We start from the raw sequence: 26,714 nt of genomic DNA on the forward strand, positions 1-26,714 counted from the left end.
ATAAAAAAATAAAAATAAAAGGAGATGGGCTAGAGAGATGGCTTAGCAGTTAAGGCATTTGCCTGCAGAGCCAAAGGACCTTGGTTCAATTCCCCAGGACTCACATAAGCCAGATGCACAAGGTAGTGCATCTGGAGTTTGTTTGCAGTGGTTGGAGGCTTTGTTGAGCCCATTCTCTCTCACTCTTTCTACCTCTTTCTCTTTGTCTCTCTTTCTCTCAAATAATTAAATAAAAATAAAGTAAAAAAAAAAACAAAATAAATAAAATAAAAGGAGGGCTGGAGGGATGGCTTAGTGGTTAAGAAACTTACCTGGAAAGCCAAAAGATCCAAGTTTGATTTGCCAAGACCCACATAGGCCAGAACCACAAAGTAGCACATGTGTCTGGAGTTGGTTTGCAGCAGCTGGAGGTCCTGGTATGCCCATTCTCTCTGTCTGTCTGTCTGTCTCTCAAATAAATAAATAAATAAATATTAAAATAAAACATATTTTAAAAAATAAAAGGAACCAGATCCCTAGAGAAATGATTGATTTAGGGTTGCCTCAGGACAAGAAGCATCTTGCTGAGCTAAAAATGTCAGGAAGTGCTGACGATAAACAAAATAGTGGTATTACAAATAAGCACAAATGCCTCCCAATGGCCAGAGGTGGAATGATCTGAGCAACAAAATCGGGCACTATTGAATTATAATCCTAATTGTACAAAGATTCACGGTGCCATACGGATATAAACAAATGTCTGAATAAGCAAATAAATGGAAAAGACTACATAAATTTTCCATACAGAAGAATTTTAGATAGTTTATGTAGATATTCTGTCCTAAAGGAGAAAAAGCTTAATTAAAGGCAGGCTGGACCTAATGTCTCCATGAGAACAGTATGCAAGGCATTAAGTAGAGAAACCTGACTGCATGCTATCCGCTAGGTGAAGACCAACATCACCAGTGAGAAGTCACGCTGACAGCAAATAACCTTCGTATGTGATGAAAATGGTATGTTACCCTTGTAGTCTTTCTCTCCAAACCCATGATGCCAGTCTAATCAAGAGATAAGCAGCAGACAAGTTCCATGTGGAGGACATTCTATAGAATACCTAACGAGTACCTTTTGAAATGTTTTACATCATAAAAAGTAAAGTCTGGAGATTATTAGAGCCAAGAGGTGTATACCCAGGGGTAGGATCACTGCATGCTGTGTGGTGTGATGGGTCGGATCCTGAAGCAGAAAAGTAACTTAAGGAAATATGAATAAAATATGGATTTGAAATTCTATCAGCATTGGTTCATTGGTTGTAGAAAATACATTGCATTTAAATAAGGTAATACAAGAAACTGGGTGCTAATATAAATGAGCCTTATTATTTTGGAAACTTCTTTGTAAATCTAAAGACAATTTAAATTAAAAGAAGATATTAATGCCTCCTATGCCCTAGACACAGGGTATGAATTAAAGGTACAGGGTGAACTATATGGATATGGCTCTACTTTTTAGACCCAACAATCTTGATGGGAAAGATGATAGAGAAAAGTAGGTAGGTACTTATGCACAGTATTACAGTGGGAAGGAGTGCTGTGAGGCTCAGAGATGCTGATCTTAGATGTTCCAGGAAGGAGGAGCTGCAGATAGCGCATGCCAAGCCCTAGAAACAAAACAAGTAGATTGTATTATGGGAAATGTTCAATAAGACTTAAAGAGGTATGCAGTGAGAGGGACAGCTCGAAACAGGAATGGCAAGATGCAGAAAGGCAAGAAAAGTGGTTCAAGTCATGGAAAGCTTTACATGAAATTATAAAAAAAAATTGAACTTCTTTCATGAAAAATGAACTTGGAAGTTTTCTAGCTGAGATGGGGCATTATTAGATGGTTAGCTTTAAAAATATGATCTAATTGTAGTGTAAGAATAAATTTTGTTATGGTAAAATTACCAGTAGGGACACCCTTTAGAAGCTTGTCACAATAGCATAGGCAAAGATAATGGTATGGTAAGGCAATAGATGAATATAAAGTGTAAAGAATTAGAGATTAGGATTTTTGTCACTGACTGGGGGCTTGGCAAAGGTAAAAAGAAAAGCCAAACATTATGTGTATGTTTATGAATGGCCACTGGATAGATAGGTGAGCTGTTCACTAAAGTATGGTGCTTGCAGAAACAGATTTGACTTCTGGGACACTGAGTCTTTAGGAACAAGGGATAGAGTGACAAAACATAGATTTGAAGGTCAGGAGAACAGATGAGGTTGGAGGTAAAGATTTAGGTGTATAATGTGCCCCAACACCACACATATTGTTACAAGAAAAAGAATCTGTGGTGGGGCGGGATAACTTCCAACAAGTTGTTGGTCAGAAAAGGCTCCGATGTCCTCATAACAATACAGGTTATTATCAAGGATCTTTGTTGCCCACCAAAACTAAATGGTAAGACTCTATTGCTGAATATACCACATCCTTGGAGCTGCAGGTCACTGATCATCATGCTGGATCTGATCTGGTAGCCTCTTCCCTGTTAACTAACTGTCACGATGCCGGAAAGTGCCACAAAGCCTGCTGGGGAAGAAAAGTCATCAACAGTCTTAACAAGCAGTGGACCCTCTGCAAGCTACACAGTAGTCCAGCCAGGCCAAATGTGCCAACGTGTGCAATGGCTGGCATGCCTGTGATGGAGAAAACCAACTGCTATCTCATTGGAACTGGGATTCAATCCATGGGAGGGTAATTCATACCTGGTACTGAAAACCTAACCAAAATACTATGGCTGATGCTACCTACACAAGACCTGCATAATAGGAGAGGAAAACAAATGATGATGTCAAATTATAGTAGGACTAGTTGGAAAGAAGGGATTCAGTAGAGGGCATTTAGGGAAGGGGGTAAAGAGAGGGTGGTGGTAGTGGATTTTGATCATGGAATATTGTCTATATGTATGGAAGTTGTCAATAATTTTTTAAAAGATTTATCCATATAAATAAATGACATATACAACACATGTTATAGCAATAGCTCTTTGTTGTTAGAATAAAATTAAATTAGATTTCTCATATTACTGAGGTACAAAGAATAAAATACATGTTAGAAAGCTTTTATCTGAATTAAAAGATAACAACCTGTAAGTAGTTCAATCTTAGCTACAAAATTGGTTTACCCCCCAAAATAACCTCACCTTATAATGATGTGGGACAAGTGAAATAATATAATACTGAAGCCCCCCACCAAAAAAAAAAAAAACATTTCTGTTCTCTACATCATAGTTACTGAATTTACACACTGAAAAAACCCATCTTGAATGTTTATATGCCTAGCATTTGCAGAATAGGACAACATGGTTTAACACTGTGAGAAAGCCTTAGTATTCAAGGGGAAAGTTGGCAAATATGGCAAGGAGGGTGCATGAAGCTAAATGGTACTCGTGGAGAGAGAGAGAGTTCATAGCTTAAGTCTAATATTAACCAGCTGAGAGATTTAGACAAACTACTTAATTTGTCTAGGGTTCAGTGGGGAGGGTAGTTACAGCTCCCATGTAAGGTCAGCTTAAGCATTAAATGAACCAAGTGTGCAAATTGTTTATCATAGTTACAAGAATGTAAGAGACACCCAGGGAGTGGGCACTCATGGTATTATTATTTGTCCTTCTTATTCTATCTTCCTCTAAAGTAAAGATCAGGGGCTGGAGAGATGGCACAATGGTTAAGCTACTTGCCTGCAAAGCCAAAGGATCCAGGTTCAATTGCCCATGACCTATGTAAACCAGATGCACAAGGTGGCACATGCATCTGGAGTTTGTTTGTATTTCTCTATCTGCCTCTCTCTCAAATAAGTAAATAAAAATAAAAAAAATATTTTAAAGTAAAAAAATTTTATTAAGAATCACTTAAAAAATTGTTTAAATCAATTCTGGCAAGTAGATGTGACTTGAACCAGGACAATGACAGTGTGAGGGACAGACATGAAGGCAGGTAAAGAATAGTGAGCAGGCAGACAACTGCACACCCTGACTAGACAAGAAAAATAATGGGAAGGAAAATAACCATTAGTTCCAATTATCTGCCCTCTAAACAGACAGCAAAGATAACAATTAGATCTAAATTATCTGTCCCCAAAGAAGAAACACCAAAAGGGACTTTGTGTGGTTGAAGAAATATGTGCAAATGCTATTTAGCTCACTGACTGCTGGAAATTTGTTATATAGTTTTGCTAAGTGTTTTATGTAGGAAAAAAATATTGTTTGCTTTAAGTTGTTTCTTTATGTTTTAAGGGAAGTATATTTGTTAATATCCTATCTCTTGTTAGTCTGGTAACAAATCACAAGTGCTATGTGATACATAATATCAGATACTTTAAGGAGTACACCTTGAAAAGAAAAAAAAAAACTAAGCCTTGAAAACTTAAAAAAGAAAAAGAAATCAAACAACTCAGTCAAAGTGAACTAATGAAAAGTGGGAAGTTTTCAAAAGACAAAATACAAATGTCCAATAAACATAGATAAAAACTCTCAACTTCAAGAGTAATGCAATTCAAAACTGCATTGAGAATCCATCTTAATTCAGTTAGAATGGCTGCCATAAAGAAAATAAGCATAGGGCTGGAGAGATGGCTTAGTGGTTAAGCGCTTGCCTGTGAAGCCTAAGGACCCTGGTTCAAGGCTCGGTTCCCCAGGTCCCACGTTAGCCAGATGCACAAGGGGGCGCACGCATCTGGAGTTCGTTTGCAGAGGCTGGAAGCCCTGGCACGCCCATTCTCTCTCTCTTCCTCTACCTGTCTTTCTCTCTGTGTCTGTTGCTCTCAAATAAATAAATAAAAATTAAAAAAAAAAAAAAGAAAATAAGCATAAACAAATGCTGGTGAGGAGATAGACAAAAGGGAACCATATACATTGCTTGTGGGCATAAAAACTAGCCCAAACAGTATGGACCTCAGTATGGGGATTCCTTAAAAATAAAAAAGCAGATCTAACATATGGTCCAGCTATAGCACTCCTGGGTATTTATCCAAATACTCTAAGTCAGCTTGCATACCAATGTATACTGCTGCATTATTCACAAAAACAAGGCTATGGAAACAACCTAAGTAAGTAATGGATAAAGAAATTTTATACACACACACACACACATACATATATATACACATATATATGTATATATAATAAATAATAAATATATATGTATATACTGAAATATATATTTATAGTGAAACTTTTTTCAGCCATGAAGAACAAAGTTATACTGTTTGTAGAAAAATAGTGACAAGTAGAGATAATCTTATTAAATAAATGAAGCTGGGCTGGAGAGATTGCTTAGCAATTAAGGTGCCTGTCTGTAAAGCCAAAGGACCTCGGTTCAATTCCCCAGGACCCGTGTAAGGCAGATGCACAAGGTGGTGCTTGCATCGAGTTTGTTTGCAGTGGCTGGAAGCCCTGGCATGTCCTTTCTCTTTCTTTTGCTTTCCCTCCCTCCCTCTCTCTCTCTTTCTCCCCCCCCCAACTCTGCCTCTTTCCCTCTCTCAAATAAATAAATAAAAATAAAATATTTTTAAAAAACAAATGAAGCTACTTTCAAAAGATAAATATGGGCTGGAGAGATAGCTTAGCAGTTAAGCGCTTGCCTGTGAAGCCTAAGGACCCTGGTTCAATACTTGATTCCCCAGAACTCATGTTAGCCAGATGCATAGGGGGTACATGCATCTGGAGTTCATTTGCAGTGGCTGGAGACCCTGGCATGCCCATTCTCTCTCTCCTTCCCTCTTTCTCTCTCTGTCTGTCACTCTCAAATAAATAAATTAAAATTAAAATTAATGTTTTTAAAAAAATCAAGAAATCAAGTTATCATTATTTGCAGATGACATGATTGTATACATAAAGGACCCTAAAGACTCTACTAGCAAGCTGTTAGAGCTGATCAAAACCTACAGCAATGTAGCAGGATACAAAATAAATACACAGAAATCAGTAGCCTTCATATATGCTAACAACAAACACATAGAGGATGAAATCAGAGAATCACTCCCATTCACAATTGCATCAAGAAAAATAAAATACCTTGGAATAAACCTAACCAAGGAAGTCAAGAATCTATACAATGAGAACTTTAAAACACTCAAGCGAGAAATTGCAGAAGACACTAGAAAGTGGAGAAACATCCCTTGTTCCTGGATTGGAAGAATCAATATCGTGAAAATGGCAATCTTACCTAAAGCAATCTACACATTTAATGCAATCCCTATCAAAATTCCAAAGGCTTTCTTCATGGAAATAGAAAAAACAATCCAAAAATTCATTTGGAATCACAAAAAACCTCGAATATCTAAAATAATACTGAGCAACAAAAAAGAGGCTGGTGGTATCACCATACCTGATTTTAACCTATACTACAGAGCCATAGTAACAAAAACAGCATGGTACTGGCACAAAAACAGACATGTAGATCAGTGGAACAGAATAGAGGACCCAGATGTAAGCCCAAGTAGCTATAGCCACCTGATATTCGATAAAAATGCCAAAAATACTCATTGGAGAAGAGACAGCCTCTTCAGCAAATGGTGTTTTGAAAACTGGATAAATATCTGCAGAAGGATGAAAATAGATTCTTCTCTCTCGCCATGCACAAGAATTAAGTCCAAATGGATTAAAGACCTTAACATCAGTCCGGAAACTTTGAAACTGCTAGAGGAAAAAGTAGGGGAAACCCTTCAACATATTGGTCTTGGCAAAGACTTTCTGAATACAACCCCAATTGCTCAGGCAATAAAACCACAGATTAACCACTGGGACCTAATGAAATTACAAAGATTTTGCACCGCAAAGGACACAGTGAAAAAAGCAAAGAGGCAACCTACAGAATGGGAAAAAATCTTCGCCAGCTATATATCTGATAGAGGATTAATATCTAGGATATACAAAGAACTCAAAAAGTTAACTAATAAGGAATCAAACAAGCCAATCAAAAAATGGGCTATGGAGCTAAATAGAGAGTTCTCAAAGGAAGAAATAAGAATGGCATATAAGCATCTAAAAAAATGTTCTACGTCACTAGTCATCAGGGAAATGCAGATTAAAACTACATTGAGATTCCATCTCACTCCTGTCAGATTGGCCACCATCATGAAAACAAATGATCATAAATGTTGGCGGGGATGTGGAAAAAAAGGAACCCTTCTGCACTGCTGGTGGGAATGCAATCTGGTCCAGCCATTGTGGAAAACAGTGTGGAGGTTCCTAAAGCAGCTAGAGATTGATCTACCATATGACCCAGCTATAGCGCTCCTAGGCATATATCCAAAGGACTCATCTCATTTCCTTAGAAGTACATGCTCAACCATGTTTATTGCTGCTCAATTTATAATAGCTGGGAAATGGAACCAGCCTAGATGTCCCTCAACAGATGAGTGGATAATGAAGATGTGGTACATTTATACAATGGAGTTCTACTCAGCGGTAAAGAAAAATGAAGTTATGAAATTTGCAGAAAAATGGATGGACCTGGAAAGTATTATACTAAATCAGGTAACCCAGGCCCAGAAAGCCAAGCGCCACATGTTCTCTCTCATATGTGGATCCTAGCTACAGATGACTGGGCTTCTGCGTGAGAATGAAAATACTTAGTAGCAGAGGCCAGTAAGTTGAAAAGGAGACATAAAGGGTGGAGAAAAGAAGGGAGGAGGATACTTAATAGGTTGATATTGTATATATGTAATTACAATGATTGTAATGGGGAGGTAATATGATGGAGAATGGAATTTCAAACAGGAAAGTGTGGGGGTGGGGAAGGAGGGAATTACCATGGGATATATTTTATAATCATGGAAAATGTTAATAAAAATTAAATAAAAAAATTATATATATATATATATACATATATATATAATGTTTTGTCATTTGTGGTTCCTAGATTATATATATATACTCATAAGTCATATATATACATATATATATATATATGTATGAAAGTAGAAGTAAAAACTGTCTAGGAAACAAAGGGAGGGAATAGGAGGGGTGAGACAAGGAAGGGGGGAATATACTTGTATTCAAACCCCTCAAGGAATACTGATAATCCCACTGAGAAGGACCCTCAGTGGACGAGAGCAGGGGGAGGGAATGTAAGAGTATAACTCAATGGAAATATGGCCATAAGGTAGTATGTTCATATAATAAAGTTCTCAATTTAAAAAAATAAATATATATAACAAATTTTATATATAGAGATATAGATAGATAGATGGATAGATAGATAATAGATAGATAAAAAAAATCCAAGGGTTGCTTTTCTGTGAGTGGTGCTGAGGTGTTTCTTTGCAATAGTCCTTTTTGGTAGCCAAGTTAGCATCTTTTTTTATTATTTTATTTTAGAGGGAGCAAGAGAGAGAGAGAGAATTGGCATGCCAGGGCCTCAGCCACTGAAATTGAACTCCAGATGCGTGTGCCACCTAGCGGGCATGTGCGACCTTGTGCTTGCCTCACCTTTTTGTGTCTGGCTTATGTGGGATCTGGAGAGTTGAACATGGGTCTTTAGGGTTCACAGGCAAGTGCCTTAACTGCTAAGTCATCTTTCCAGCCCCATATCTGTGTATCTCAATGGAATCATGAGGCAGGGAATAAAGATGAGGAAAATCTAGGTGTTCTCATCTTCATGATTTTGTAACAATCACATGACACACAAGATGACTAAAGTTTGTTTGTTTTTTTGTTTTGTTTTGTTCTTATTTTTTACACATGGAGCTATCAACTAAATGCAAGTTACTTGCCTGGCTTGTAACTATTTCACCAACTGAAAAATATGGATTTAATCTTTTATTTGTTTAATTTGGAAACAAAATTTTCATGATTTTTCTGGTCAGACTTTAATGTCACTTGTTTTATAGAAACATGAAAACTACTCTTTGTAGTGTCATTATCTGAGGTGGACATCAGAATTTTCTGTCATACTTTCTTTCCTCTCCTGACTCCTGTAATTATTGGTACAATGTCTGGCACACTGCACACTTGTTATATCTTTGTCAAAAATGAATATTGTACCCTTAGGAAATTGTACTTTAAAAGCATCAGGGGATGATAACTAATGAAACAATAAATCACCCATCTTGAAGAAAAAATTTGTAGATCTTATGTTTGCCATAGTAAGGAATATGATTATACCTTGGGCTTTGTATTTGGAAAGGTATTGTGGTGACTTCTCTCCAGTTTAACAGAGATGGTCACCTGCACTCATCCAAAGAGAAGGATCAAATGATTGTGCTTGCTGATCACACACCCCTAGACATGAGTTGGTACTTCAGTGTTGGCATATGGGGCTATCTTTTGTTCCAGCTGAGAGGAAAGAGGAACAATAAGTGGTCTGTGACTTCTGAAAACTCATCCTCTTCCCTGACATCAGGAGATGTGCCCTGCCTTCTTTGAGCAAGAAGTTCCCTGTGGCTCTTTGGAAACCATCACCAGGCAACCCTGCCTCTCAGAAGTCCTTGAATGCCCGAGGAAACGAAGACTAGAGACTCGACTGCAGGGAGCCAAACTTCTTTGAGAATCTTCATCCCCACATGACTGTTTTTAAAAAGCAAATTCTGAAGTCTTTTTCTAATTACAACTGACTGTATCCTCTAACAACCAAACTGCTTGTGGACTCACCATTCCTAGACATGCATTAAAAAACTATACACAAAGTTATTACTGCTTTATTCTGCAATCTGTCTAATTTATGATTATCATAATTAAAAATTAAATTATAATGGTTTACAAAAATTATTTATTTGCATACAGAGAGAAGAGACACAGGGAGAAAGGGAGAGAGAAGGAGAGGTAGATAATGGGTGCACCAGGGTCTCTAGCCACTGCAAACAACTCTAGATACTTTGTGCATGTGGATTTACATGATACTGGGGAATCAAACTCAGATTATTAGTTTTTGTAGGCAAGCACCTTAACTGCTAAGCCATCTCTCCAGCCTCTATAATAGATTGTAAAATGCTGTATAGAGCATATTTTAAAATAAAATCCAATCTTAAAAATTAAGACCCAGGGCTAGAGAGATGGTTCAGTGGTTAAAGGTGCTTGCTTGCCATGCCTGCTGGCCTGGGTTTGATTTCCCAGTATCTAAAATATTTTGTAGCATTAATAACAGCTGATACATACATAGGATTTGCTACATGCCAGATATTAATCTATGAATTTTACTTATATTAACTCATTTAACCTTAGTCATCTTATAAAATGAATAATAATTATCTCCATTTTTTTTAGCTGAGGAACTTGATCCTAAGACGCTAAGAGGAACCTTTCAAGGTCATGTGGCTAGCATACGATAAGCTGGTATTCAAACTCATGCAGCCCAGCCCCTGAGGTAGTGCTACTAAGTGCTCACCTGTGCTGCCTCTAGAGCCATGGGAGGGCAAAATTCTGGGCAGATTCAAGAGAAGAGAATGCATAGTTTATTTAATCTAACTAAAGTGCAAAGGTTTGGGTGTATACCTATACATCAAAGTTAAGAATATTCCTCTGAAAGATACCTGGGAAACTGACACTTTCAGGAAACTTACTATTTGGTCTAACGCTGTGTTCTTATGGTTCTTCTAGAACACAATGAATTTATAGTAGCAAAATTCAAAATTAGAGATTTGGGAATCTAGCAAGAACAGGAATAGATAGCTCTTCGATCTACCCTTTCCTCAGTGATGGTAAAACATAGGAAAGTAAAACAGGAGAAAAAAAATTCTTAAAAAAGGATCAAAGTAATGCATACCCAAAGCCAACATAATTTAAAATGTGATTAACTCAGTCACGGCTCCCATTAACTTATTTTTTTTTTTTTCATGGTAGGGTCTCACTCTAGCCCAGGCTGACCTGGAATTCACTATGCAGTCTCAGGGTGGCTTCAAACTCATGGTGATCCTCTTACCTCTGCCTCCTGAGTGCTGGGATTAAAAGCATGTACCACTATGCCCGGTTCTCAGACTAGCCTTTTTTTTTTGTTTTGTTTTGTTTTGTTTTTTGAGGTAGGGTCTCACTCTGGTTCAGGCTGACCTGGAATTAACTCTGTCATCTCAGGGTGGCCTTGAACTCATGGCGATCCTCCTACCTCTGCCTCCCGAGTGCTGAGATTAAAGGCATGCGCCACCATGCCCGGCTCAGACTAGCCTTTTTTAATGAGAGAGAGAGAGAGAGCATTGGCACACCAGGGCCTGAGCCACTGCAATCAACTCCCTTGTGCGCATGTGCATCCTTGTGCACTTGTGTCACCCTGTGTATCTGGCTTATGTGGGACCTGGAGAGTCAAACATAAGTCCTTAGGCTTTGCAGGCAAGTGCCTTAACTGCTAAGCCATCTATCCACCACCCTCCATTAACTTTTACTATGTTCTGCATGTAGGTATGCCTGTAAAAGATTTCTAATAAATTGGAAAAAAAAATTCTCCAATAGGAGCATGCCAGCAGTAAATATATCTGTAGGGACATCAGGCAAGGGCACAGATGATGTGTGAATAGGATGCTGGGTAAAAAGCACCTGCCTGAAGTGCTGGGCTCTGTCTGAGCTCAACCACACACCAAACAAGGGGGTCTGTCTCTTCAAATCAAATGAGCCTAGCATCAGATTTGAATGGCTGAATAAAATAGGGAATTAGCAAATTCAGGTGATGTTTACATGTTCACCTTGCATCATATTTCAGTAAGCCCTAAGTTGCACTTAGTACATGCAAGGAAAATCCAGACAGAGAGATTCATGGTTTTCAAAGGATATGATCCAACAAAAATCTTGCTACATGGAACAAAAAACAAGGAGAGGAAGGAATCTTCAAGAAAATGGAAGTACAAAACAGAAAAGAAAAAAAGACAAACAAAATTCCTAAGGTTATGGGCATTTGAAACATGGGCAACATACAATTTTTTGCTAAACAAGTAATTGTGAGGAAAGCCAAAAGTAGTAAGAAAAAACTACTAACCCATAAACACAAAAAAGAAAGAAAATACTACTCTGGACAAATTAAAAACAACAACAACAACAACAAACATTTTCAAATTGTACATGTACAGTTCACACATGCTATTGAGCATATCCTATTAGACGTGTAATCCCCCTGCATAATCACCTTTATGGGGCTACCTTTCAGAACCTTCCTTTCCTCCTTTGGCAACTAGCTTCAAAAAACACTCTGCTGACATGCACTAAAATGACAATTAAGAAGGCCTTTTCCTTCTTTAGAAACAAAACAACACTCAACCAGAGTTCATGTTTTGTGATTTATAACAATGAAGTCCCTTGTCAGTCACTGAAATCAGGCCTGCCTGTAAAGTTATCCATGCTGTGTTTCAAAACTATATCAACTTTCTGGCTTTCAGGCCATAGGGGCTGGGGAATAGGATGATGAAATTTGTCTATGATCTGCAAATGACAGAAATTTAAACATATAAACTCATTTGACATGAACTACTCAATCTAGATTTGATAGGCTGCTGCAGTCAGGTTTGCATTGCTAATATAAATCACCCAACCAAGAGCAGCTTGTGGGAAAAGAGGTCTCTTTTGGCTTACAGGCTCCAGGGGAAAGCTCCATGATGGCAAGGAAAACGATGGCATGAGCAGAGGGTGAACATCACCCCCTGGCCCACATAAAATAGACAACAGGAACAGGAGAGTGTGTCAAACACTGGCATGGGAAAACTGGCGATAATACCCATAAGCCTGCTTCCAACAACAAATCTCCATCAGCTGGAACCTAGCATTCAGAATATCTAAGTTTATGGGGGACACCTGAATCAAACCACCACATATGCCTTCAATTATTTATTTTCATTTAAAAAATTAAATTTCTAAATAAAATCACAATAAAAGATGGTAAACAAGTAGATGCAGGTTTTCCAGTATAAACTGATGGTTTGGGCAAAATTTTGCTTACATATGATCAGAACATTGTAAAGGGATTTACCTAGAAACAGAAAAGTGTTGGGCCTTGAGAGGCCCAGATGCGAGGCCTAGTGGAACTTCCTGAGCCTAGCTACAGTTTGGCGACCTGTCTCTGGCCAGCTATGACTCAGCAGGGCGCCAAATTGCCTCTGGCCGGCTACTTCTGCAAAAAAAGTTAGAGTTCCCACATGCGCTTAGAACCAATCATTTCAAAAGTCGCAATATGCTATTGGCCCTTACACCTCATCCTTTCCTGAGATCCCGCCTTCGTTCTCAACATTATATAGGCAACCGCCTGTAACAATAAAGTGAGATCCTGCTTCAACAAGACTCCCGACTCAGTGTGGTTTTTCTCCGGTGACTAGGAGAGGGTCTGAGTTCCCAACACTCACCATCCCGCTCAGCCCCGGGAAGAGACCGCAGGACCGGCTCTCCTACAGCCCTACCTGCCAGTGAGCCCGGCAGAAAAGTTTACAATGATTTAATAAGTTTGTTCATAACAGAAGTGAAGCGAAGATCTATTACTTCTTAAAAGTTCAAGGAGACTATGAAGCAATTACAAAAAGCAACATTGTGGTGCACACTACCACTTGGGAGGTGGAGGCAGGAGAATCATGACTTTGAGGTCAGTCTGGGCTACATAATGAGAGTCTGTCTAACAAAGACAAAGACAAACAAAAACAGGAATTTTATTTTTGACCTGCATCATTTCCGTGACTGGCTCAGTTCTTAGTGTCTCTATGAATTCTTTAGTCTATAGCTTCTATGTTCTGTTAGGCACAGTCATTATTTAAGTAATTTCTCAATGAGCTTTTCACTGAGTAGTACAAAATATGACAGTGTATCTCAGTGGTATCTTAGGTTTAGTGAAATATAGACAGTCTAGTAGAAAAGTGTGATTAATAGTGACATTCCTGTGGGGGTAAACAACTGTTCTGTGATTGGACATGAGATCCACTCAGTAGGGGAGGACTCCTATCTGATATTAGAAATCAAGTCAGAATCCCACTGTCAGGGAACTCAGACTCTTCAGAGAAGCTCCCACTGCTGTCTCGAAAACGTGTGTGTGTGTGTGTGTGTGTGTGTGTCAAATTTACATAACACCCCCCTTAAGCTGCTCTCACTATTGTTTGGAGAATCTGCTTTATTTTACAGATGGCAGAGAAAATGGAGGAGAACCAAGATCGACAAGACAAGAGTTAGCAGATTGCCTATGATAGGTGTCACCTGTTCCATATCTGCCATGGCCCAGGAGAAATTGCAGGAAAGTGAGGACATGAACACTGCTCTTACTGCTATCCTGACAACCAACCAGGTTAATGGTGTCAAACACAGTGATCAATTAAAACCTATCAAAGCAGAAATCCAAAGGCTACAGAGAACTCAACACTAAATTAGACTGCCAACAGACCTGCTATGACTCAGGGAACATTATGGAAGAGGGGGTGGAAAGACTCTTAACAGGCATAGAATGGGTAGTAATATTCTGAGCCATGGTCCCCTGCTACCCCACAGGGACTGACTGAGGCCATCATGACCCTACAGTGAATACCATAACCCCACTGAGGAGAATTTCCAGGGTAACAAAAGCTGGGGTGAGGGGATAACAGAGAATAACATGTTATAATTAATATAAAATAAAAATTAATATTAGAAAAATAAATATGTGATTAAGACATGACACTCTAACAATACATCCTAACTCTATAAATGTTAAAAAAGGAAACGAAGAACTGGAGAGATGGCTTAGTAGTTAAGGTACTTGCCTGCAAAGCCAAAGGAACTAGGTTTGATTCCCCAGGACCCACATAAGCCAGATGCACAAGATGGTACATGAGTTCGTTTGCAGTGGCTGGATGTCCTGGTGAACCCATTCTCTCTCTCTCTCTCCCTCTCTCTCTCTCTCTCTCTCTCTCTCTCTCTCTCTCTCTCTCTCTCTCTCTCTCCTTCTGTCTGACTCTGTCTCTCTCAAATAAATAAACAAAAATAAAATATTTTTGAAATAAAGGAAAGGAAAATTTTGTCTCTTGGAATTGATGGAGCGTAATATTTGTTGTCCTGAATAGTATTCTCTCATATACAAACCTCACAATCACATGTGAAAACTACCTTTAAAATCAGTACCCATACAGATTCATATCTTTCTCCACTGGTTTGTCAGTGATACCTTTCTATCTTTTCCAATTTGTCCCAGCAGCTAAAAATCTCTTTGTCCAATTTCAAGCAAGATGCCTTGCCTCATAATTGCTCAAAAAAATGAAGAAGTGTGCTTGGGAGGACATCTCAGTGGTAAAAGGTAATAAATCCACAAACCTTCTGGCCAGAGTTCAGATATCTAGCACCCACAAAAAGCTGGATGTAAGTGACTCACACATCTGTAATCTTAGCACATCTATGGCCATGGGAAGTAGAGTCAGGAGAATCCCAAAGCCCCTGGGCCAGCTGGTGTGGCTTTCTCAGTGGCAAACAACAATAACAGAGACCTTATCTCAAATAGTGTAGAAAGAGAGGACTTTTGGGCCTTTCAGAATGCTGTGAGCTCAGTAGGTCCTATTGGGTGATGGATTTAACACTGAGTTAATTTGGGCTTATTATTGCAAGAAGCAGAAACTATTAGGGCAGGATGGCTTGCACCTGTAATCAAAGCACCCAGAGATTAAGATGAGAGGACTACGCAGAGTTCACGAGCAGCCCGGGATATATAGTTTCAGGACAACCTGGGTTATAATATGGGATCTTGTCTCAAAGAAACAAAAACCAAAAACAAATAACAAAAGAAGTATGCTACCTCTTCTATTTTAAGCAGAAAATGAACTTGTTATGAAAGTAACGCCCATAGATTTGGACACTGTGTAGCTAAAAATAATGTTTAACATGGTAACACAGAAATCTAGCAAGGATACTTTTACTGCCATCATCAGGTATAGACTGGTACTGTCCCCAATCACACCAGCATTGGTCAAGGCTTTACACTGACTGAACACCTCCCTCTGAGGCAGAGTTTGGATGCTGGGTGCTGTTCTAGGGTGCAAAGATGTCTAGAAATAGGAGTATCTAGCACTTTCAGTTCCTGTACTGGGGTGGGTTCTGACTCTTAATGCATGTGAGAGAACCCTTGTGATGGTTAGTTTTACATGTGAACTTGACTGGGCCAAACATTAAACACTGTATCTGGGAGTATATGAAGTTGTTTCTGGGGGAGATGATCATTTGAACTTATAGACTCAATAAAGTAGCTCTCTCTCACTACTATGGGTCAACATAATAGCTGCTGAGGGCATGAGTTGAACAAAAGGTGGAGAAAGGAGGAAGGAGGCCCTTCCTTACTTGAAGAACAGCGACACAGGTCTTCCCTTGCCCCGCTTCAGAGTTACACCGGTATCTTTTCTGGGTCTCCAGTTTGCAAAGAACATATCATTGGACTTCTCTTCAAATATGTGTGTGTCACCTACTGGTTCTGTTTCCCTGGGGAACTTTGATTAACATAAGACAGTCACTTAGATAGCAGTGTTTAGAAAGAATAATATAGAGAGCAGTGGAGATGGCTCAGCAGTTAAAGGCACTTGCTTGCAAAGCCTACTGACCTGGGTTCAATTCCCCAGCACCCACATAGCACCAGATGCACAAAGTGGTGCAGGCATCTGGAGCTCCTTTGCAATGGCAGGAGACAGTGCCACCCTTATAGTCTTTCTTTCTCTCTCAAATAATATAAATAAGTTATATATAATATAAGTAAATAAAATATTTTAAAATATTAATACACATCCATCCTATAGTATAAGCAAGTTCTTTGAAAGCCAAAACATAGTACATAGCTATGACAGAGAGTATAGCCAAAGTGAACACATGTTCAATTGTAATGCTTGATTCAATTTATGGACAATTTTACTTTAGAACTGAGACACATGCCTAGTTCTATGGTTACACAAAACATACCATCAACTTCAAATGTGATTTTACATAATTTAAGAATATTCTGGGGCTGGAGAGATGGCTTAGCGGTTAAGCCCTTGCCTGTGAAGCCTAAGGACCCTGGTTCGGGGCTCAATTCCCCAGGACCCACATTAGCCAGATGCACAAGGGGGCGCACGCATCTGGAGTTCCTTTGCAGTGGTTGGAGGCCCTGGCGCACCCATTTTCTCTCTCTCTCTCTCTCTCTCTCTCTCTCTCTGCCTCTTTCTGTCTCTGTCTGTTGCTTTCAAATAAATAAATAAATAAATAAGTAAATAAGAATATTCTGGAAATAACTTGTTTAGTCTAGTGATAGCCACAGAATAGACACACTTATTTTAATTTTGCATTGATGAACTGCCTGGGAATTAATTAAGTAGAGAGTAATAAAATTACATATTCATTACAAATCAAAAAACAGAGGTAAACTAAGTAATATCTCTCTCTGAATACACACACACACACACACACACACACCTGAATTCGACATTGGAAGATTCATGTATAAATGCCTAAGAATTCAATTTAAACTGTACAATCAAATTTAGGAGTTTTAAGATTATCTGTGTCAAGGTCATATCCAGCAAAGGCATTCGCTCTAACTACATCCATGACAGGTGGTCCAAAATGTATCAATTTATCTACAATGTGGTTTGTTCTGAGTTCCTTCAGGACTTGGTTCATCTATGAATCCAAGTAATGAATAGCATTAATTTTGTCTGTGTTGCTTATATTTAAATGAACTAAAACTGTTTTCCATAACACAACTTTTCATAAGGCAGGACTTCCACACTGTGTGCACACACACGTGTGTGTATGTGTGGGTAGATGTGCATGTTGTGTGTGTACCTGTGTATATGGGCATGCATGTGCCACGGAACTTTTGTGTAGGTCAGAGGACAACCTTCTGGTGTTTGTTCTCTCCTTCCATCTTTCTTCAGAGACAGGGTCTCTCATGTTTTGCTGCTGTATGTGTGTCAGTGTAGTTGGCCCATGAGATCAGGATTTTCCTGGCTCTGCTGCCCATTGACCTAAGTGCATTGAATCTCAGGCACTGTGGGATCACAGATGTGTGCACAACTTAGTCTCTGGCTTTACATGGCTTTGAATCCAGCTTTATGAGGGTTTTGAAGAATTGAATACAGGTCAGCAAGCTTGCTAGCAAGCACCTTTAGTCACTGTGCCATCTCCCCAAACCCTTTACACCCTGTTTTTGAAACAAATTTTAGGACCTAAGTTAATGGCATGTCCATTCTTTTAAAAACATAATCTTGGGCTGGAGAGATGGCTTAGTGGTTAAGCCCTTGCCTGTGAAGCCTAAGGAACCTGATTCGAGGCTTGATTCCCCAGTACCCACGTAAGCCAGATGCACAAGGTGGCACATGCACCTGGAGTTTGTTTGCAGTGGCTGGAGGCACTGGCACGCACATTCTCTCACTCTCTATCTCTCTCTGTATCCCTCTTTCTCTCTTTGCCTGTCACTCTCAAATAAATAAATATAAAATAAAAATAAACAAAAAGATTTTTTTTTTTTTTTGGTTTTTTGAGGTAGGGTCTCACTCTAGCCCAGGCTGACCTGGAATTCACTATGGAGTATCAGGGTGGCCTTGAACTCACAGCGATCCTCCTACCTCTGCCTCCCGAGTGCTGGGATTAAAGGCATGCGCCACCACGCCCGGCAACAAAAAGATTTTTAAAAAACATAATTTTAGTTTCAATTCTTGTTCTCAGATAAGAGATACCAAGTTTAAATATTTTATTTATTTACTTACTTACTTACTTACTTACTTGTGTGTGTGTGAGAGAGAGAGAGAGAGGCAGATAGAAATACAGGCAGAGAGAGTATGGGCACACCAAAGCCTCCAGCCACTACAAACAAACTTCAGATGCATGTGCCACCTTGTGCATCTGGCTTTAATGGGTAGTAGGAAATTGAACCTGGATCGTTAGGCCTCGCAGGCAAATGCTTTAACCGCTAAACCTCAGATACCAAGTTTAATTCTGATTATTACCCAAATTAACTGGTTTTGAGATTACATATTTAAATTATTGATTAAGTTTTAGAACTATTATGGTCAAGTAAAAACTCCAAAGCAGGCCAACAGAAATCTAGGACTAGAGAAATGGCTCAGAAGTTAAAGGCTCTTGCTTGAAAAGCTTGTTGTCCCAGGTTCAATTCACCAGTACTCACATAAAGCAGAATTCACAAAATGATACATGTGTCTGAAATTTGTTTGTAGCTACAAAAGACTCTGGCATGCATGCTCATTCTCCCTTCTCTTCTCTTCCCCTTCCCAATAAATAAATGAAAATGAAAGAAAACTCCTATACTGATTTTCACACATATGAACATTCTTTGGATACAGTTAATCAAGCCAGCAATGACCCCAGTTTTGTATCAAATTCACACAGATTATTCAGGAACCTGATTGACAGTTGTGTTACAAAGTGATTAGTATTTATGAACACTTTAGGAGTGTGTCTCTATTTTAAGTATCTCATTATAATTTAAAGGAATCATAGGGGGAAATATTTGGAAGAGCAGAGAGCTCTTTAGTGTAGCAACAACTAAGCTCCATCCACCTATATTTTAACTTTTACTTTTCATTTACTGGGTTCACACCTTGGGCCACAAACACATCATACATGACACAGAATATTGAGCCAAAATTCTATGTTAGACTTTTTTTTTTGTTGTTTTTTGAGGTAGGGTCTCACTCTAGCCCAGGCTGACCTAGAATTCACTATGGAGTCTCAAGGTGGCCTCGAACTCACAGCAATCCTCCTACCTCTGCCTCCTGAGTACTGGGATTAAAGGCATGCGCCACCACGCCCAGCTTATGTTAGACATTTTAATAAAAACTTTCAATGTATGACTAATAATATGTATAATATGCATTTTAATTAAAACAGATTTAATGAGTGCTTACCATTTTTAAAGAACATATGATTAAACTTCTCTATTAAAAGCAATTGCTTGATTTTTCCCCTAATTTAAATGGATTCCCAGGCCACAGACACTCTGACATTAAAATCTAAGTATGCTACTAGACTATAGAATCTTTAGAAAATTTGGCTTTCAAATTCTATAGGGTAGAATGTTCATGTGTTTCTTTTAAAGGAAGAAGGGAGAAATGCATTTGTGTAGCAAATTCATTCTAGAGACATTTATGCTTTAAATATTTATAATGCCAACTGGTGAAGTGAAAAGATTTAGGGGACAGAGTTCATGTCATTGATATCAATTAAAGTAAAAGAGAAAACATGAAGAAAAACACCTGTGGTATAAATAAATTATTAGTTTCATCATGAATTTAAAACACAAGGCAGCTTACCCCAACTAGTTGTATAACGGAGAACTGGAAAAAAGAGTTATAGTAGTGGAAGCAAACTCTTACACCAAGCATTTTTAGTTAATCACATTCTAATCCCAAATTTAAAATGGGAACTTCATTTAAAGACTACGTGAAGAACTCAGAATCCACAATCACTAGCTTGTCTGAGACTGATTTTTTTCCAGGTGGGGTCTCACTGTGGCACAAACTGACCTGTAATTCACTATGTAATCTCAGGGTGGCCCCGAATTTACAGCGATCCTCCTACCCCTGCTTCTGAGTGCTGGGATTAAAGGCATGCTCCACCATGCCCAGTTTGAGACTGATTTTTGAATGGAATGTAATAAATTCTCCTTAGGCATTTGTAGCAACCATATTATTTAACCCTCAAAGAACAAAAAAAAATATTAAGAATTATTTCAGTGGTGCTGGGTGTGGTGGCGCATGCCTTTAATCTCAGCACTCGGGAGGCAGAGGTAGGAGGATCGCTGTGAGTTCAAGGCCACCCTGAGACTCCATAGTGAATTCCAGGTCAGCCTGGGCTAGAGTGAGACTGCCTCAAAAAAAAAAATTCAGTGGAATATGAAACATTATATAGTTTTTACAGGCTTCATATACATTGTCTAATTTCCTTGAAAACAAAGCTATCCATTCTTGCAACCATAGTGATGTTTCAAGTTTATTTTATAGGTGTAGACATCAGGGTTGGCATATCTCATAATTTTTTGTTTGTTTATTTTTCATGTAGTGTCTTGTTCTACCTCAGCCTGACCTGGAATTCACTATGTAGTCTCAGACTGGCCTTGAACTCACAGCAATCCCCCTACCTCAGCTTCCAGAATGCTGGGATTAAAGGTGTGCACCACCACATCAGCAGTCTCATAATTTTCAATGTGTATATCTTCCATTTTCTAGCACAGAAACTGGTGTGAAATGTGATGTGACTTTCTCATGGTTTGCACAAGGATACTGGAAGGTCTGGTACTACCGGGATGCAAGAGCACGCTGCCTTCAGAATGCCTGGATTCTGAGTACTTACTAAGGACTTAGAGTGTGAATGTGCACACAGTTTCAGCTGATGCTCTCTCAGTGGTAGTCCACCATAAACTGTCATTAGAGATCACTGCAGTAAACCTTTTTTTCCCCCTTTTAATAAGCTGAGTATGTTCATGAGAAACCTTGCAGAAAATGAGACCTATGATCTAATTGTCTTGAATGAAAAAGCAACTTCAGTCTTTGGGTACATTTTCTTTCTCATATAACACAGAAACGTAAGGCAGGAAATATTTGACATAATGCAAAAGAAGACTGGTATAAATTCCTGGAGTAGGATTGTTTTCTGTTCTATCTTAAGAGATGGTTACTTATTTGATAAGACTCTACTTTGTTATATATTTTAGTGTAGGGTGATTTCTGTAATTTTAAGAATGTATGTTAAAACATTCAGTGGAAATTTAGCCACACCTATGGAAATTTCAAACATATGGGGCCCTTCTAAAGGAAAAGCCCTAAGATAGCTAGATTTCTTGGCAAAAGAGCACTCTAGAGTAGTATTCTATTATTGGCTGGTGAAGTTTTTCTAATGAGATTCTTCAAGAAACGAGGAACTGTTCTCAACCTGTACTATGTAGGTGTGATCTTCAAATTCCCTGCAAAATTCCCATGCTGATTCCTGGTGACATACTTGCCAAGTCTTCAGAGATACACATTGTATTTGCTGGGCTATTGTTTTTTGGAATGAATTGCACTTGGAACACTAAGTAGGTACTTTCTGGTACTAAAGTATATGGGCATTTTCACATACTGCCATTTCTGTACAACATATATTCTTTCCATCATCTGAATCTGCATTTCTTAAAGATAGCTCAACCACATAAAAAAATGATAGCAATTTCATGTCCTTTTCTACCTGGAGAAACACATTTGCTAAAACCAAAACATATGCTTATCTTATTTCAAGAAATTGTGTAATGAGGAGGGAATATTTATCAGCATTAGATACATTGCATTTAAACTTACAGAATTTTTTGTAAAAGTAATTAAACATAAATCCAGGCATGGTGGCACATGCCTTTAATCCAAGTACTTGGGAGTTTAAGGTCAGCCTATGGCTACAGTGTGAGTTCCTGGTCAGCCTGGGCTACAGTGAGACTGCCATGAAAAAAAAAAAAAAAAAAAAAGAAGGGAAGTAATTACACATTAAAATAATGTGTTTTAATATTGTGTGGTGATAAATTTTTACCTGAAAAGATCAGGATGGAAGTGGATTTATACAGAGCACCCAGAGTATTATCAGCAAAGGGCAAGCCGACTGCTTTTTAAAATGCAATGACATGCAATTATTAAACTGCCATTTGCCAATCTGTGCACTTGTCCCTCTTGCTTTCCCATTAGTAGCTACTTAAAAATCTTCCACTTAGATCTCCCTCATCACCTCCTTCATTTTCAGTAGGTCACTCTGTTTCATGAGACCACCAGTATAAAATCCTTCAATATCTAGCCCTACTCTGCTACCTATAAGCCCATGGCACCTTCTTTACTGCTTTTCTCCCAGGATCAGATCTCAGTTTCTGATTCACTACCAGCCCTGTCAACACTTCTGGGCATCTCACCCCTTGACTGGAGCTGACCAGCAGGATACAATGTCTCCCCCAGGCTCCAACAGAAAAACACTCTCCCAACCTTACCCCACACATACCTCACACTACTGGCATAGCAAGTCCTACATCTTATGATGCAAATAGCACCCCACCCCCACTTCTTCTCATCTTTGGATCCTTGGCAACTCCCACAAAGCCTAGCAAGTAGAACTACCCAGTAAATATATCTTGAACTGAAACTGCTCACTTTTAAGCAGGAGTTATTTTCGATAGCTTAAACTGGAGCTGAGCTTGCCCCAGATTGTCTGCAGAGGAGCATATGACTTCTGCTCTACTTTAGTTCTTCAACCCGTAAGTGACCCAAAAAGAGAACAATAAGACATTTCCATTAAGATTGCTGTGTGTGTGGGGGGGGGAGTCAGTCTGCATGATCCAAACTGAATTTTAGATAAGTGACTAATAAGTTATTAAAGTATAAGTATGTTCCAAATAGTTAAATGAAAACAATATGCACTTTTTACCTGAAATGTAAATTTAATGTGCCAGCCTGACATTATTTAATAAACCTGATAGCTCTACAAGTGACTTTTAAAAATTCTCAGAAGAGTCAGAAGAGGGCTGGAGAGATGTCTTAGAGGTTAAGGCATTTGCCTACAAAGCCAAAGGATCCCAGTTGAACTCTCCAGGACCCATGTAAGCCAGATGCACAAGGGGGCACAAGCATCTGGAGTTCATTTGTGGCTGGAGGCCCTGGCATGCCCATTCTTTTTCTCTCCCTCTTTCTTTCTCTCAAATAAATAAATTTTTTTTTTTAATTCTCAGAGGATTCAGGGACTCCTTCCTGGAAACACCTGGAGGTTTGTGTCTTTGCTCTCTCTGCAAACTTCAGTTTGCCACATTTCATGCTCATGAATGCAGCTGCTTTATTTCTGAGTGGTTCATTGACATGCTTTAGGAAACACTGCTAGTTCTGAAGGATTTTCACTTTGTTAATTTCAGAGGAATCCTTCCTAATACCATGTATAACAATTTGAGTACAAAGAACACCATAACAGCTCAAAACATTTCTTAAAATGCTAGTATTCATAGGGCTTTTACTATGCCTGAGTGAAGTCTGAAATATAAGAACTGGTAGTTAACAATTTTTCAAATTTTTCTATTTTCAATTAAATCTGCAAGATAAAATAATGCAAATGAGCCAGTCTTTCACTTCAGGTTTGTTTCCTTCGGTAGCAAGCACAACAACACACACTGTCCTCACAGCCTGGGAAAAAGCCTGGCAGGAGGAGGTGGAGCCTGTGATGTGGCTGCAGTAGGTCTTTGTTGGGAGAGCCTTCCCGAAATGTGAAACATCGTAAATCGAAGCCCTTCTGGTTCCTTGTACACAGGGGTTGTCAAAAGAAAAAAGTTGCCTCTGTTATTATCTTGTAACATGAGGTCTGGCTTGTGGGTCAACAATGTCTCCTTCTAAGATCATTTATAAGATTATGTACCTGTCTCACACTCCTGAGGGGTAGCCAACTTTATTTGCAAAGGATTGTCATTTTAAAGTGATGACTGCTCGCCCTCTCGCGTCCTCTCTCTCTCCCTCTCTCCCTCTCCCTCCCTCTCTCCCTCCCTCCTTCCCTCCCTCTCCCCCCCCCTCTCTCTCTGTGTGTGTGTGTTTTCACTGATTAATTGTGATGGTGCAATGGAAGTCATAATCCAAAGTGTGGGGCAAGATGCCCATGCCTACTCCAACCCTGAAAGTTCCATACAATAATGGGTTCTTCTTTGAGTGTTCTTGATGGTAATGTCTTCAAGAGAAGACATTCACTTCTTATTCCCTGAAAGGAGAGAATAAGGAGAAAGAAATTTCTCGAAATGATGAATATGTGTGTGCCTCTGACAAAATTTCAACTAGACTGACCTCAGAGGAAACTTCTAGGGAGAAAATCAGTCTGTGGTGACTACGTGTTGACATAAGAAGATACAGAATTAAGACGTTTATCCCAACACCGGCACACTACCTGCTTTCCACCATATTGGCAGTACCAGTTAAAGACCGTCGTCAAGAGACTGACACAGCACGCTCACGCTGCGGAGATGCAGAACAATGCCTGGATGTCTGCCCAAAAATGTTCTCTGCCAATGACAGCCTCGACGTATGATAGCAGTCTAAAAGCTCACTGGGGATTTGTAAGGTCTTTCTTTCTTTCCTTCTAGTTGGTAGGGGAAAATAAGAAATTTGGAACGCTCTAGGCTGGGGTATCCACCTGCTCGAGTAGAGCAGAAAGGCTCACAAACGTATTCATTAAACTTGATCTGAGGTGAACGAGTCTGTGAGGTCGTTTCTGAAATATTCATAAGGTGTGTTACCGGACTCGCCACTTAGCCACAGAGCAGAAACCCGGTGAGCAGCAGCAACCAGTTCCCACTCTTAAGACACTTGGGAAACCAGCCCCGCTGCCTGCCGGCGTTCACAGCTCTGAGGACATCGCTCCCCCGCCAGACGGTCAATCCCACCTGCTCCGGAGAGGGAGATGCTCCGAGCGAGCGCAGTTTCCAGCACTTGGAGGGTGCGCAGGTTCCAGCTCAGAGACCCCCACAAAGCCACGGCTCCGCCAACCCGCTGCCTGGCACGGGCGCTAGGGGGCTGAAGCCCGCAGGACGGAGGATTCCTGGGACCAGGACGGTGCCCTCGCCCCAGCCAGGCCGCCCTTTGTCCCCGCGTCCTATTCTGAGCGCTGAGCATCCCGCCCGCCCCCCCAGCCTCCGCGGCGCTCGGGAGCTGGGCGACCCGCGCCGGGCCCGCAGCCACAGCCTGGCGCGCGGAGCTGCGCGGGACGGAGAGGAGGATCCGTCTGGGGCGACCCCCGAGCTCCTGCACCCAGGTGGCGTGCACTTCCCTTCCCGTGCCCTGTCTGTCCCCAGCCCCAGCGTTTCTGCCGGGCCCCCACGCCAGGCAGCGCGACCGCGGCTCGTCTCCAAGGGCACCGGCTCGTTCGCGCGGGCCAGCTCTCGGGTCGCTCCTCACCTGGACCGGGCCGGCGGCGAGCTCAGCAGCGGGCGGGACGCAGCGGCGGCAGGGCGCTCTCCATGCCCGCGGTCCCCGGGCGCTCGCGACCGCGCACGACGCGGCGGGTCCCCGCGCCGAGCAGGACGGAGGCGGCCGCGGCTGTCGCACTGGCTGCGGGCTGAGGGAGCGGCGGGGGCGGGGCGGGGACGTGGGTCGCGGGGAAGCTCGGAGAGCCGGGAGGAGGCGCCGTGGGCGGGAGGCGAGGAGGGAGGCGGGCGGGCGCCAGCCGCGGAGGACGGCTCCCGGCGAGCTCGACGCGCGCGGCTAGTGAGCATGCCCAGTCCCGGAGCCCGGCGCGGGCGCGGGGGCGGCGGGAGGAGTGAGCGCGGGACCCGGAGCTGAAGGCGCGAGCAAAGGGTTAAATCTGCGGACCTGGCAGCCCCGCTCCGAGGGCGGGGAGCTCCCTGCAGTGGAGGCACAGTTTCACTGTGCCCGGGTCGACCACTCTCCACCGTGACCTCGACCTCTGCCAAGAACTGTCAGTGGGATTCCCGAAGAAGCTAGAGGACGTGTGTTCCCCACCCTCACCCAGGAGGATTGTCCAGAAGTCAAAGTTTGGGTCTAGTTCATCTTCAACCTCTTCCAGCCCAGTGACTCTCCCAAACCAGACACTTAACCCTCACCTGCAGCCCCACCTTTCCCGAGTCCCGGACGTGTCGGGTCAAGTTGTCCAAGAGCCAGCCCTTTAATTAGGCGTAATTGAGAGCTCCAGTCAATCCTCACAAGTCCGACCAGGGCATCAGAAACAATACCTTAGCCCTAGGATTAATTGTAATGGGATGAATTATAGACACGGTGCCCTGCAGCTATTGGGGAACATTGCATGGCAATTCAGTAAGACTGAACTCAACACACACACACACACACACACACACACACACACACACCCTGCA

At 40.7% G+C, this 26,714-nt stretch overlaps 1 protein-coding gene across 2 annotated transcripts in view; it reads right to left on the reverse strand.

The window, feature by feature from the left end:
* The window catches only part of Elmod1 (ELMO domain containing 1), a 78,873-nt gene extending 53,022 nt beyond the window's left edge, over positions 1-25,851 (reverse strand). The window contains exon 1 of one of the 2 annotated variants that reach the window (XM_045146611.1): positions 25,780-25,851. The gene's annotated coding sequence lies outside the window, so the exon portion shown is untranslated. The remainder of the gene's footprint in view (positions 1-25,779) is intronic. The other variant, XM_045146613.1, reaches the window with a different exon arrangement.
* Positions 25,852-26,714: the final 863 nt, after the last annotated feature.

This window comes from Jaculus jaculus, chromosome 3 (genome assembly GCF_020740685.1).
Source record: "Jaculus jaculus isolate mJacJac1 chromosome 3, mJacJac1.mat.Y.cur, whole genome shotgun sequence".
NCBI classification, from domain to species: Eukaryota; Metazoa; Chordata; class Mammalia; order Rodentia; family Dipodidae; genus Jaculus; species Jaculus jaculus.